This window comes from Lygodium microphyllum, chromosome 8 (assembly GCF_053477565.2).
Source record: "Lygodium microphyllum isolate KBCC chromosome 8, Lygodium_microphyllum_v1.1.10, whole genome shotgun sequence".
Classification (NCBI taxonomy): domain Eukaryota; kingdom Viridiplantae; phylum Streptophyta; class Polypodiopsida; order Schizaeales; family Lygodiaceae; genus Lygodium; species Lygodium microphyllum.
In genome coordinates, this window is record NC_141142.1 from 121,038,009 (window position 1) to 121,050,415 (window position 12,407).

The window sequence follows — 12,407 nt, forward strand, 5'->3', positions numbered from 1 at the left end:
TTTCTTTTTCTTTGTGGATTGAAACAAATGTGAGCCTCATAAAAAGTAGAAAAAACTTTATTTTCTTTTGCCATTCCATGAATTTCTTACCACACTAGAAAAATTTATGGTAGCTCCATTAATTCATCACTCAATCTTAAAAGCCATACTTCACCTTGAATGTTTTCAACATGCTATTACTAACCATCTAATAGTTAGAGCTTTAGTTTTGTAGGTATGAATTCAGTGGGAATCTAAAAGTCATTTCACCCACATGTTTGGATTCCATTACTACATCTTGAGTCACCTCATATATAACTTGTTGTAGAACAAACAATGGATTTCTATTAGTATCTTGCCTAATTTTCCTCATATCTTGATAAAGATTTTGAAAAGCCAATGCCTTTTTTCTGTCCTTCATGATTCAATCAACCAATATGTTTACCAACAAGCGATTCTAATACATTAGATCCAATCCCATGATTCTCTTTATGTTCACTCTGATGCTCCAATGTAACATGAGTTTATAGATGTGTGTTTCATCTCCTATTCCAATTGTCATTTACTTAAAGTCTTTATTTTGGCCTTTTGTCTCCATATTGTAAGGTGGAACTTTTGGCTACTTGGAGGTCTCCCTCCAAACTATACATACATCTTTTGTCAAATACAACTTTCCACATTGCTAAGGATCCTTTGCACACACCAATTATGAGGCTTGTGAATGGTTTTTATCATGTTGGTTATGGTAGATAGATGTGATTGAGACACCTAGACAAGATACATGGTGTTAAAAAGTTAGTGGATTATTGACATCATGGATACAATTTTCATAAGAAACTTTGTAACAAACCTAAAGAATCGAATAAGTTAAGAAATTCAAAAAGAATAAGAGAAAACACATGAGGGCTCAACCTCCTCCATGGCAAAAGCCATGGTTTACCATCTTATATTATGAAATATTGCCATGAAGATATATTATTTTAATTAAAAATATATATTAAATATATTATTTATATTATATATATTAAAACAAATAATTTAATAGTAAAGACTAATAATTTATTTATTACTACTAAAGAAGCTTAAACTTGTAATTCATAAATACAATAATAATTTTACTAATAAAAAATATCGTGTGAATACATATTATATACACCATATAGATTCACTTCAGCACATCATGAAGCACATTAGTATTCTTATGTCTGACTGCCAAGCATAATGTGGCTAGTATTACACATGCATCTCATGTGAAAGTCACTAATCATGCGAGAAATAAACATAAAAATTTGTAAATAAATAAATACAAGATCTATTTCACGATCTTGCGATATAGATCCCTATCCATTCATAGCCTTGCAACTTATAAAAAACTCCCAAAATGATAAGTTTATTTTACATAACACAACCAATGTAGATCTCTATAATATTACCACTGATCATCCTTGTGTAAAAGAAAACTAGCCTTGTAAAGTACATGATCTATAGTAGTCTACACTCTTTAATAATGGTAGTATTATAAACATTGAACCATAACCATGTATCTGTCTGGAATGTCAATTGCCTATCGAAAACCACCAGATTTGGGTTGTAAACTTGATGTGGGTAGTTAAGACAATGATTATAGAGCTATCTCAGATGCTATTATGGATCATGGTAGCGACTATAGTAACCTACCCGCCTCTCCAGTAACCTCACAAGGCAAAGGTTTCACTCAATCATGAAGGCACTATGTTATAGTCCTCTACAACAGAGGCAGATACAACCCCAAAAACTTCTCTTCATCCCTCATGTGCTTCGACCTGCTCATCTAGTCTTAATTGAGAAGCATTAAACTGACAAATTACTCAATACAAGGGGATGAGAAGCATTTAACCGACTATGCTTGCACATCAAATTATTCCTGAGCATTTTGAAGATCAGTGTTTCCAATGTTTAGATAGTGTAGATCAAACATCTCATACACCTCAACATAATGTTGTTGTTGAATGTCAAAATGATATCATTGTGGAAATGGCAAGGTGCATGCTTAAGAGATAGGGATTTCCTAACCAACTTTGCATTGAAGCTATTAGTATCATAGCTTGTATTCTCAACTAGAGCCCTACAAAGGTTGTGAAGGCAAAAAAACATCATTGTTTTGAATGGGTTGGCTCAGCAACAACTCCTGGTACTGTAGCCGTGGGAATGACAGTTTTGTAGTCGTTGCTATGACTGAGCCTAGGGGTTGTCTTTCATAACAATAGCAAGTTCGTAATTGATAGGTGCAAATAGGGTTGTGTTTATACAAGTTCTAAAAAAAAGGAAAAGCAATGAATCCTTTGGTTTTCTGATAGATGGAAGATCTAGATGAGTGGAATGTTTCTCTATCTCATAATACTTAGTAATAAGTTGTTGATGGATATGTATGTGAAAAAGGGATAAGAAAGAACCAAAGGACATTTGTTTTTAAAGAAAAAGAAGAAGATCCAATGCATTGGTTATGGTTTCAGTAAATGCATTGTACCATATTTCTTTCTTAATAAAAAAATATGTTTCTAATTAAATTGATCTTACATTGATAAGAAGTTATCTATCTCACACTTCAAAAATTTTAGATATTAATGTTATGCACATGTTTCAAAGGATAAGAGGATCAAGTTAAACCCAGAATGCACCAAATGTATCTTCTTGGGTTATAGTGATAAGTAAAAGACTTGTAAATTGTATGATCAAGAGGCAAAGAAGATCATAGCAAGCTATGATGTGGTGTTTAGGCAGTATAGCCACATACAATGGAGGAGGAAAGTGTAAGTTCTTCCACTTTATCATTGAAGAAGTAATTCACTATGAACCTATCCCAATAGCTATCCTTTTCCTCCTTAAGGATGAGGAAGCATCATCTTTGAATGAAGAGAGAAATTTCACCAACTTGTAATCAAGCCACCAAAAAAGCCATTGTTGTGATTGATGGATTAGCTCTATGATTGCAATAATCTTATGCCTATAACCATTGAAGAAAAGAGATAGACCAAGGAGGTCTCAAAGAATAGATGAGAAAATAAAGGCTTCTACTCACATAGTCCATATGGGCTTGATGGTTGAGATTATGAGGGAAGTAAAGCAATCTAACTTGGAAGTAGTGCTTGCAGATCCAACATTGAGAGCAACCATGCAAGTTGATTATGATGGTATAATGAAGAATGATACTTGGAAGCTAGTGGATAAGCTAGAAAAGATAAAGGCTATTGGTATCAAGTGGGTTTGGAAAGTAAAGTACAAGGCTAGTTGCAACCTTTAAAAGTATAAAATGAGACTTGTAACACTAGGATTTTCATAGGTTGAAGGGTTTGTTTTTTTAAGAATCATTTACTTCAATTGACAAAAATGATCATATTTTTCATAGTACTTATAGTGGCTACTCACAAGAAGTGTCCAATTTACTAAATGAATATTAAACCAATATTCTTAAATGGTGACCTCAAAGAGAAAATATATGTGGCTCAGCCCCACTAGGGTTTTAGGCACCTCATTTTGTGAACAAAGTTTATAAGAAGCCGAAAAATGTATTGTATGGGCTAAAACAAACCCTGAGAGTATGGTATCTGTGGTAGATAAATAAGTTCTTGTTAGGCTTAAACTTCAATAGATGTGCATTAAATACTAACTTATATGTTTACAAGGATGATGAAAGTCTGTAGTGATTGTCTTATATATCAATGACCTTCTGATAAAAAGGGACTATGAAGCTACAATCTATCAAACTCAAAAGGCTTTAAGCTCTAAGTTTGAAATGACAAGGCTTGGGCTTGGTGCACTATTGTTTACGGATTGAAGTCAAGAAAGAGTGAAGAAAAATCTTAATCCCTCAAAAGAGGTATGCATGGGAGTTTTTGAAAGCATTTTGACATGACCAAGTATAAGGAGATAGCTACACCTATGGAGGACAATGTGAAGTTATCCATTGAGGATACATTAATATTAGTAGACATTGGGAGATGTAGGTTTCATTTAGAGTAGGTTCTCAAACAAACCACATCAAAGTCATTGGAAAGCTAGGATGAAGATGCTTAGATAGTTGAAGGGAACTCTTGAGTATGGTATCACAAAAAGTTTCAAAAGTTCTTTTGTAGAAATTTGTAACTCAAACTAGATAGATAGACAATAGTGACTTCATGAAGTCAACTTTTGGACATTGTTTCTCTTTGGATTCAGTATTCTTCTCTTGGATCAATAGGAAGCAACCAACAGTGGCATTATCTTATAATAAAGTAGAGTAGAAACTAGTTTATTTTTTTACATGCAAAGTAGCATGGTTAAGGGGGATCCTATGGCATATGGTAGTGTAGGATGAAGATCCAAAAGTGCTAAGATGTGATAATCAAAGTTGCATCACTATTGCAAAAAATCCAGTATTTCATGCATGCACAAAACATATTGAAATCCAATATCACTATGTGCATTGATTGAGAATAGGATAGAATTGGTCTACTATCCAATAGAGGGATAGCAGAATAAGCATGTTATCCACTAATAGAGGAGAATGGAGTAAATATCTCTACCAAATCTCCTACAAAGGATCTTCTTTGATATTATCTTTAGAGACTTGGAATTGTTTCAAGGATGTAGTTCACCTTCAGGTGGACATTAAGGAGTGAATTAGATATACTTAATACCCCACCCTAATAAGGTACTACCAACGATCCATAGTGCTCAAACTTATAAGGCCCATATTATGAGACAAAGCCATGTGTAAGCCCAAATATTGGTTGGGTCCAAACTTGTATGCTAGATGAGGTATATGTGGATGAATGGAAAAAATATGAAATTTGTGGGTCTAATCTTTGAGTGAGATAGAGTAAGCACGCTAGCAACTTGTGGAATATTACATTAAGTTACGGGGTATGGGAGTGATCAAGGATCCCTATTTTGGGATTCAGGGGTTACAAAAGCTACCCTTAGCTAGGGGGAGCTCCCTTGATGGTAGTTTGAGGGAAACACCTCTGGCTTGATGATAACTAGAATATTTTTTAGAATATTCCATGTCTGACTAGGGAAGGCTCATAATATGGTTAAATAAGTCGACTAGACCACCTTCTTGGGCTATAAAAAGGATATTCCTCTTCGAAGCCATCATCAATCTATATTTTCACCCAATCAAAGTTCTTGCAAGTAGGCTTAATATTTTCACTTATTATTTACCTAAATCTCATCTAAGCTTCACAATAGAAGTGTGTTGGTGTGGACACAACCATGTTTGTATCAGCTTGTTTGCAATTAAAGGAGTTTTTGTTCTTCACTAATTTGTTTTGCACTTTCTATTCCCTTGCTTAGATTCTATACATTGTGCCACATAATTTTTAGACCATGTATTTGCAAATCCTTTTGCTCTTTAAGAATAATTTCATCTTGAACTTTATGTAGTGTTCTATTTTCTTGCCATACCAATTTCATAGTCTCAAGATTCATCATCTTGCTCATGCTCACTTTCATCCTTGGAAAATTCCCCTAGTGTTTTATTGGGATTTTTTAATTCCATGAGTGACACCATTAGGTTGCTATTATAGACAAATAGTGCTTGGAGAAAATTAGTTCATTTACACTCTTATTGTTCAAGAAACTCCTTGAAAGTGAGTAGATTGGCCTATGGTTGTCCTTGAGACACCATCACCATTGGGTGATTTTTCTCAATTCCAATGAATTGATGGGAACATTAGACCCCTTGACACTAGGTCAAGATGGTTCTAAGTTCATCATAAGGATAGGTATTGTCACTCCAATCATACTAGGCTCAACCATATGAGCTCTTCTCCACTCCATTGATTCAGATTCACTCATCATAGGATTCCTTATATTTGCTCTCTTCTATGAATGGTAAGGCCATAGTGGCAATAATGTGCATCTAGTCCTACTTCAGGGCAATGGATGCATGCATTTCTTAAGGGATTTGCTTATGGGTGTTTAGTTTGTGTCTTACTAGACTAGAGCATGCCAAAAATTGCATCCAACTTAATATGTGTGATCTTCTACCATTCTATTTCTACTCTAACTACCTTGCCTCCATTTCCCAAGAAGACCATCCCATTGCCCCAATCCTCAATAAATTAAGAATTTTGCATCCAAGGGTGACCAAGAAATAGCTTTTAGTGCACAATGTTTGTTGTTTGTGATCACAAATTTCATAATGAAGGTAATCCTTATGATCTTCACATGTTAATCCTTCAACACTTGTAGTGGTCGGTGGACATTGTATATCCATCGATCACCATGAGGGTTAAGTGCAACCTCTTAATTGGTGGGTTTTTCCATTCCTCAAGCATAGATTCATTTGATGATGTTGAATCCTACATTTATATCTATGATATCTCTCCATGGAGAATCACCAAGGGCCTCCACTAAGAGGATGGCATGATGCTTGGTTCCCTTGTAGAATTTGTTGATTCCAAGTGCCCTTGGAAGAAGGAATTGGTATTTTCTTGCACTGCATGAAGAAATGTTTTGTAGGGTTTTGCCCTTCCCTCTACACAAAGTTTGAATGGCTTCCAATGGTCTGGGCTATTTTATAGCAGCATATATGATGGCATCATCACAGTAATTGAAGCCAATGCAATAATATAGCTAGGTCCTACCTTGTGGAACTAAAGCTAGTCACTTTTTTGGCTATAATTTTCCTTTCTTTGCTCAAAATTTGATTGCTTCTCTGTTTGATTGGATTTGAAGAGAGTCTTTTTGGGTCATGTTTGCATCTTGGATGTGACAATGGTACCATGCTAGATAGCCCCACTACAACATGACATACTTGGGTTTAGGATATTGTTCTCCTCCCTAAGCCTATTGTACTTGTTTCTTTCTATTTTCTATTATCTTATGCTAATGCTCCTCATTGGGTTACTCTTTCTCCTTAGAGATTGTAGTTTCATTTGTAGAGTTGCAGTTGGGCTCGTGGTTCTAGATGTAGCATGCTTACGAAGCAATGTGGTGAGCCCATTTCTTTATTGTGTTATCTTGGTCATTCCTCTTCATCCTCTTCTGAGGGTTCTTTTTCGCTCTATGATGGATCGAGTAGCAATGAAAGGTCTGGGAATGCTTATGTTGGCTTTCTTACTTTGTACACATGTGATACCATTTTTAGGGATGGGTATGCTGTCCTTGTCATTTATCATATCTATCCAAAGAGACTAAGGAGCATAGGTGGGATAATGGCCTTGCTTTGCTGGATTTTTGCTTGGGAAAATTGGGATACATATGTGTTATGACACATTCAAGGCATCCCTCGTCTACTTGATTGTCCTTCTATGATTATGGTTTTGTGAACACCTCCAAGACACATATCCAAGTTGCCCATAGTTCGAAGGTTCCTTGGGTTCTAACATCATGATGGGTATGTTGATAGTCCATCAGACTACATTATATACCTCATCATACATGAGATATGAGTTAGTGTACTCAATCGACTCTTCAATGTAGTGTCATTTGCAGGATGAGTGATAACTGTTGAGTTAGCTGCAATGGATCTTCTATGTAGAGATGCAGGTTGAGAGAGAGGAGATAGAGACACACGATTTGTGGTATTGGAGAGTGTACCTCAATAATGATTTTAGATAGGTATATGTACTACATACAACTTGGCCCTTACGGGTGGACACAAGCATTGCCCTTTATCCCAACAACCTCCCCTCTAAAGGCAATGTGCCTAAAAGGTAGAGGAAAAGAATCAGCTAAGTCTAAGTATGTACAAAGCTGAAGAGACTATACCTATCCAATATCCATTATCTTGCCCTGCGCCAATGGGCAAACCTCTTTGTTGGAAGACCTTCCACCATGAGAAGATCTGTAGGGTTATCATCAGTGTGCACCTTGACCAACTCAATGCTTTTGCTGTCAACACCTCTGATGAAATGATACTTCACCTATATGTGTTTTGTCTTTGCATGAAAGATAGGGTTCTATGCTAACATGATAGCACTTTGACTATCACAGTGGAGAATAGAAACCTCAGTAATCCCAAGCTCAGTAACCAAACGTGACAGCCATAAGGCTTCTTTGCATGTCTCAGTGGTGGCAGCCACATACTTTGCCTCTGTAGTAGACTATGCAACACACTTTTGCAGCTTGGATATCCAAGAGACAGATCCCCCTATGAAGTTAAACGCATACCATGTAGTGGACTTCCTGTAGTCCTCATGTCTAGCATAGTCTGCATCAGTAAAGCCAATGATAGATGTATTTTTCTTACCAAAATAGATGTAAAAATCATTTGTGCCCTTGAGGTATCTCATAATACCTTTCATTGCTTCCCAATGCTTCTTGCCAGGGTTTTCCATGTACCTGCTAACCACTCCCACTGCAAAGGTAATGTCTGGTGCAACCATAGCATACATCAAATTGCCAACGACTAAAGCATACAAAATCTTGGCCATTTTGGCCTATTCATCATCAGATGTAGGCATGTCCTCTACACCGAGTTTCACATATGGAGGCAATGGAACTCCGATTGCTTTCCCCCCTCCATATTGAAATGCTCCAAAATCTTGGATACATATTCCTGCTGAGATAGATAGAATAATCCCTTCAATCTATCTCTGAGTATCCACATCCCAAGAATGTAATTGGCATCACCAAGCTTCTTCATGTCAAAGCTGCCATGAAGGCTTTGCTTCAATGAATCCAAGGCATGAGTATCCCTACTAGCAATCATCATGTCATCAACATACAGAACCAAGATAATCATGCTACCATCTGCTGCCTTCTTAGTGTATAAGCAGTGATCAACTTGACTTCTCTGAAAGCCCTAAGACTACATGAAAGTATCAAACTTATGATACCATTCCCTCGGTGCCTGTTTTAGCCCATACAAACTCCATTTGAGGTTACAGACCATCTTCTCTTTGCCCTTAGCCACAAAACCTTCAGGCTGTTGCATGTATATGTCTTCATGTAGATCACCATGTAGAAATGCAATCTTTACATCCATCTGTATGAGCTTCATATCCTCAGCTGCAACCAAGCCCAAAATGGTTCCTAGAGTAGTCATCTTGACTACAAGAGATAAGATCTTGTGCAAGTCAATTCCATGTTTCTACTTGTACCCCTTTGCAACTTATCGTGCTTTGTACTTTAGTGAAGAACTAGAAGTGACCTTCATCTTGTAAACCCACTTCCATGATGGAAGATTTTTCTTCCCTTTAGGCAGCTGCACCAAGTCCCAAGTACCATTCTTATCAAGTGGTTCCACTTCTTGTTGTTCGGTCTAGTCATTGCTTCCTTGAAGTATGATGGCTCACCATAGTCAATAACCATGACATAATCCACAACATACTGCACACCAGGAACAAACATATTTGGTTGCTTTGAAGGTCCGGTTGACCTATGAAGCAAAGGTTTTGCACATTTTCTGGCCACTGGGTCTGCAAATTTGCATTTACATGTTGTAGTCCTGAAATATAGGCTTGCAATTTTGCATGTACAAGTTGTTGTCCTAAAATTCCAGCATGTTGTCCTGACAGTTCAGGCTGTCCTAATTGCATGTTTTTAGGCTGAAACTGTGGTGTATCATAGGCAATACCTTGCTAGTCATTTCCAACACCTTCTCTTGCATTTTCAAGAGTATTTATAGTAGGTATACGCTGCTGTCCATTAGGCACAAATGGCTGTCTAAAAGGTACATCCTCCTTGAAAACAACCCTCTTGACTTCCTCAGTCTTCTCGAGCTACTTATGCATGCGATCTTCACAAAAGATGACATCATTACTGCATACTATCTTTCTTTTCTCGGGATCCCAAAGTCTATACATCCCATCTCATCCTCACCACCATATTCTAGTAGGAATATGCATTTACAAGACTTTGGTTCCAATTTGCTGTGTTCTTCTTTCCATACATGCACAAAAGCATCCCAGCCAAACACTTGCAAATGAGCATATGAAGGTGGCTTGCTTGACCACTCTTGTTGAGGGACTCTCCCCCCCCAAAGATCTATTTGGTGACCTGTTAATCAGATGAATGACTGTCATAACAACCTCTACCCAAAAGCCATGGGGTAATGCACAACATGAGACATCATTGTATGGACCTTATCCTGTATGGTTCGATTCATGCGCTTTGCAACTCCATTTTGGGGTGGATTATGAGGGGCAGTGAGCTCCCTCTTTATCCCCTTGCTATCACAAAATGCCTGAAAGTCTTTGGATACATACTCCCCACCGTTGTCAGAGCGAAGATACTTAAGTGTCTTATCAGTCTAGTTCTCAACCAATGCCAAGAATTTCTAAAACATGTCAAGCACTTCGTCCTTGCTATGAATAGCGTAAAGCCATACATTTCGAGTAGCATCATTGACAAATGTGACAAATTATTTCTTTCCTCCTAGAGATAACCCTGGCATCTGACATATATCGGAATGTACTAACTCTAGAGGCAAATATTTCACTGAAAGAGACTTTTATGAGATGTGTGCACATGCTTACCATAATCACAATGATCACCTCACAGTGCTCGAAATCAGCATAACAAAGACAAGGTAAGTAACCCAAATGAGAAAGTAATTTCGTTCTTGTTTGACTCATGTGTCCCAACCGACCATGCCACAAGCAAACACTTGGCTACTCGATCAACAACAACATGGTCATGCACATTAGATACATGGAGAGGATACAAAGCATCGCTCTTTGAGCCTCTGGAAATAACCCTAGATTCTCTGTAGATATTCCAGTGACATGAAAAGAGACACCTAAATCCAAAATCCAATTGTTCATGTCATCATCCATATCGGCTATCAACTATGTGCACTGAAACATGAAGAGACAAAGAGTACAGCATTCTCACTACCGCTCTCATGGCTAACTACATTTACCTCTTGAATCTTTACACTGCTCTTCTTAGCAGGCTGATTCTCTTTCTTCTCTTCCTTGTTGTTGTCATCTGTCTTCTTGCCCTTCCCTTTCTCTTTCTTCCATTTATAGCAGCCACGTTTGAAGTGACCCTTCTTGCCATAGCGATGGCATTTAACATCCTTATTACGTGATTTACTGCATCCCTTGCTATCAGATTTGCCTTTCTATTGTGATCTACCTCTAATATGCAAAGCACTAGAAGACTTATTGAATGCATTGTTCTGCCAATTCATTTCTTCCATGAGTGGAGCACTCTCTACATTAGCATACAAAAGCATAGCATTAGAATTGCTCATAGCAATCCTGAAGGTATCCCAGTACTTTGACAGAGTGCAAAGCAAGAACGTAGCTTTGAACTCATCATCAATATTGAAATTCAAAGTGGCAAGTTGGTTGAAAATGGAGTTAGACTCACTAAGCTGAGTAGACATTGCAGTGCCCTCTTTCATACACAAATCCATGAGTTTTTTCAGCTAGTAGACTTTGCTTGTAGTACTCTTTTGGGCATACAATTCTTCCAGTCGCTTCCAAATGTCATAAGCAGAATTTAACCCTTCAATGCTGAACGTCAAGGCATAAAAAATCGATAGCTCAATGGTCAAGCATTCAAGCTCATTCAAGTCATCCTAGTTGTCATGCTCTACATTAGTTGGTTTTGTTTCCTTTACTTTAATCGGCTTTACTTGCTTCTTCTGCAACAAGATATTATAGCACTACTTTTGCCAGACTGCAAAGTTGTGTGCTCCTTCAAGATTTTTGGTATGCATAAAATGATTGTCATTGTTGCTAGCCATGACTCACAGCCAAATAATTGTATGACAGTAAATGACAGCTAATGCCAAGCAATGGAAGCTCCGAAATCCACGTAGTAGTATGTTAGGAATATCGCCAAGTATGTAGCAGCAAGAACATAAACCATTTCATTGCCAAAAATGCCTCAAAAGCATTCAATGACAGTAAACATACCAATTTCTTGACAAAAATAGAGTGCAATCCTGAAATTCCTGACAATACAGGTGGCTGTCCTGCAATTCAGGAGTGTAGTCCTCCTCCTAACATTCAGGAAAAATCTGTGCTGAAAATTCAGAACTGACATAATCTCTCGGACTAACTGAGATTGAGCTCCAAAGATCATGCAAAGCTGGTCAAAACATCACCATAATGTTATTGCATAGAAACATATCAAATTTCTTGACAATGAGATATGTTGTCCTGAATATGGAGGAAACTGTCTTGAATGTACAACAATAGACCTATAGGTAAAGCTGATCCAAAAATGAGCTTTAATCACTACTCAAATGCATTCCAAAATCAAATCCAAGCATGTAACATTAACCATAAGCATGAATACATGGTTTAGAATGTCCAAGACCAAGTCTAGAAGCAAGACATAATGTGTATGCAATCAAAATTTTATTTAGCCCTGTTCTTCCAATAGCCACATCTTTGTCAAAACTAAGCAAAATGATGACTCTAATCACCCCAAAATGATCTCTAATCATGGACATAACATATCCAAGTCATGTAGCTCCAAATGGGCATCAGACAGTCATCACA